The sequence below is a fragment of the Apium graveolens genome, chromosome 3, assembly GCF_009905375.1.
Source record: "Apium graveolens cultivar Ventura chromosome 3, ASM990537v1, whole genome shotgun sequence".
Classification (NCBI taxonomy): Eukaryota; Viridiplantae; Streptophyta; class Magnoliopsida; order Apiales; family Apiaceae; genus Apium; species Apium graveolens.
In genome coordinates this window covers 12,421,052-12,424,848 of record NC_133649.1, presented here as the reverse complement: position 1 = coordinate 12,424,848, position 3,797 = coordinate 12,421,052, and positions in this window count along the sequence as shown.

Sequence of the window (3,797 nt, the reverse complement as noted above, 5' to 3'; positions counted from 1 at the left end):
TACTAGCTACTACTTGGTTTATATATCACCAAGTTTACAAGTGAAGACAAAACTGTAAAATACAATTAAAAAGGCTCTTCACATGTTTCTTCTTCATTTCTCTATCCAATGCAATTTAGGCTTAATTGTTAATCTTTGAATACTTTATTGTTTGCACCAGAATGGAAATGCTGCATTTTCTTGATTCCTCCTAGAGGCTTCCACATTCCAGTTTGTCTCTGTCAACCCATGTGCCTCTGTCAGCTTATGAATTGTCACTATCAACTGTTAATGAACTAAGCATCCGTTGAAGCTTTCATCCGTTGATGCCTTATCCGTTGAGGCTTTATCCGTTGAAACTTTATCCGTTGATGCATTAGCAGTTGAAGTCTTTATCCGTTGAAGCACTTATCCGTTGATGGATATTATCCGTTGAAGCTTTAGAGACATCCGTTGAAGCTTTGTTTCTTATCTGTTGAAGGTCTTCAATATCAGTTGATACTTCTTCACTTATACAAAATTACAAGGCATGAAATATTTACAATTAGCCCTCCTATTTGCATATCCACTAGTAGTCAACATGACTGATAATTTTTTACAACATCTAAGAATTACAACTTGAATCCAGAGAATGAAATGTGCTATAATACTGAACTTATTGCTAAGTAAAGCTACTCCTTCAACGGATAGCCAAGATGGTCTCATCCGTTGAGGCTACAAACACTAGATTTCTACTTAAGTGTTTTGTTTAACTTATCATCAAACTAATACACATATTCCTAACAAAAGGAACACATTTAAATTATATTTAAGTATAAGTATTACATGTGTTTTATTTTGTTTTGTAACAAGGAAAACTACGGTTTGTCTTTTAAAACATTTAGAATACATGAATCCTATAAAACTTAAAAAAGGAAAAAAATATATTAATAAAAAACTATTATAATTCAAAATTGAAATACAAATAGAAAAAATAGATTATATTTAATTTACTTATTATATTATTCTATTACACGATAAGTAATTAATTAAGAAATTGAACTATAATTACATATCCTTAAATGTTATAAAATAATATTAAAAGTGTTATATATAATACAAGCAACAATTATCTTAATAAAAATAAATACAAATAACAATCAATAAAAGTTTCCATCATTTTCTTAAAAATGATGGAATATGTAAGTTTGATTTAAACTATTTTTGAATAGATTATTTTAATTTTTATCTTATAAAATAAGGTACACATTTATATTGTATTTAGGTATAAATATTATATGTATTTTGCTTAAATTGGTAAAATGGGAAAATTACAGGCTTTTAAAAAATTTAAAGCACACGAAACCTACAAAATATAAAAATTAGGAAGAAATATTATAATAATAAAAAAATTATAATTCAAAATTGAAAATATAAATCTAATAAAATATATTTAAAAGTATTATGACAATTAAGTGTAAAGATTTCTTTCAAAATCATTACTAGAACCGAAAAATTATAATATATTATTAGAAACTGTTAGGCCCGGCTATGTTAAGCTAGAAGGGGGGTTGAATAGTTTAATTACCAATTTATAAATTATGATGGCGTTTTAAAAAGTTTACCGAGTGGTTATGCAGTTTATATGTGCGGAAAATAAAGTGCAAGAAAAGAAAATACCACACGACGATTTTATCCTGGTTCGCGATGGCGCAACCTCTAATAGATCCGCTCACCCCTACTCCAGTCCTCGAGCTCCTCTCCCGGACTCGGGATTTTCCCTTAATATAAACTCGCTCCTTTAGTAGGCGGAGAAGCCTTTACACCCTTACAAATATTTATCTTGGTGCGTAACACAAGGGTCACCACCTCAAAATAATTGTAGTTCCTACACAACTTATCTTAGACAATAACTCCCCGCTATCTCTTCAAAGTTGATGTAGATCCCTTGTATGGACTTGGCTTCCTTAGCTTTCACCGGTCTCGGATCTGAGTATCCGGTCTTGGGTCTTTCCTCTTCTTCACGGTGCAAATACGACTAACTCCCCGCTAGTGCGTATGAGACTTGGGTCTTAGAACGAAGATCACCTCACGTCACCTCACCTCACTGCGAAACTAATAAGACAATCCACAAAACACAAAGTATAGAGAAAATATGTGTTGAACTAGTATATTACGGTACTAGCCCAAAGATGGTATAATATTCAAATAAGAATATTAATACTCTATATGTATACTTGATTTGAGATATAAAATGGTATATCAAGTATACTTTTGATTACTCCGTCTTTATGGATTATGTGTTAATCCGAGTAATATAAGAAGTCCTTTATATGTATAATCAATAAGGATTATGACTTCTTTTGATCTTCAAGCTCAACACGTATACTTAACTCGGAATATATATTTATATGTCAAGTATACGTAGAATACTCCGTAAAATATATGTTTATGGGAGTAATATGAAGTCTTGTATATATATGTATAAGCACTATGGATTATGACTTCGTTTGTATTCTTCTTCTTTCGATTATGTATTTATGGATCGAAGAATACTTTGGTTACAATCTCGAAATTGTACCTATCCTTTTAAGCTCTTAGGCTTATGGATTTAGTATACTTATGATTTGACGATTATGCGGTCAAAGTATACTTTTAACTTCAAGCAACTTTATATGTTCTATGATTCTTAGCCAAGATCCAAATAATAGAAGTGCGAGTAATTGGCTTTGAATTTGTGCTTTTGAAGTTTAGGTGGATGATTACGAAGTTTACTATTGATCGACTTATAATCCCCCGGAACACTGAAGATGCTAGAAGGGGTTATAAGTGATACCTTTCGTAATGATACTATATACACGAACTATGCGTTGACCAAGATCGAGATAAATGAAGTGCAAAGTAATTGGTCAACTCGTGTGATTAAATCCACCTTTTAAGCTTAGACGGATGATTACGAAGTTAATATATATCGAATAAAAACCCCACGGAACACTAAGGTGCTAGAAGGGGATTATACGATATCTTTCGTAATTGGACTATATACACGAACTATGCGTTGGCCAAGATCCAAATAATAGAAGTGCGAGTAATTGGCCAACTCGTATGATTTAATCCGTCTCTTATATTTGACAAAATTACGAAGATCACTATTGATCGACTTACAATCCCCCGGAACACTGAAGATGCTAGAAGGGGTTATATGACGATACCTTTCGTGATGATACTATATTCCCAAAATATGTTGGTCAAGGTCGAGATAAATGAAGTGCAAGTAATTGACCAACTCGTGATGTCAAATATGAAATCTCACTCGTGAGGAGTTATTTATAGATTTATGAAATCTCACTCGTGAGGAGTTATTTAGAGATTTAAGTACTTGTATATTATAGATCTTCTTCGTTTAGAGCTTCGGTTTGAAGATCAAGTACTTATTCGAATTCCGAATTCGAATCTTCGTTCTCTTTTCTTAGAGAACCTTCTTTATAGGAGATATTGTATTAGAGCTTGAGATGAAGTAGAGAAATTAATTACAAAGCTCAAAATAAAGAAAACCAAAGAAGAAGCTAAAAACTCACCACTTTTGGAAAACGGTCGGAAAAGTTCACAGGAAAAATTCGCCGGAGGTTCGGCCGGATTTTGGCACTATGGATGAACTTGGACAGCCTTTCGGGAGGCCGAAAAGTGGTGGTGGATGAGCTCACTTGGTGGAAACAAGCTTGGTTGGGTGAAGCTAAGCTTGGATATCAAAAACCTTAAGTATATGTGTATATATTTAAGAGAAAAAAGGTTTTTGAGAAGAAGTGTGTGTATAGAATTTGAAAGAGATGAAGAGAGGC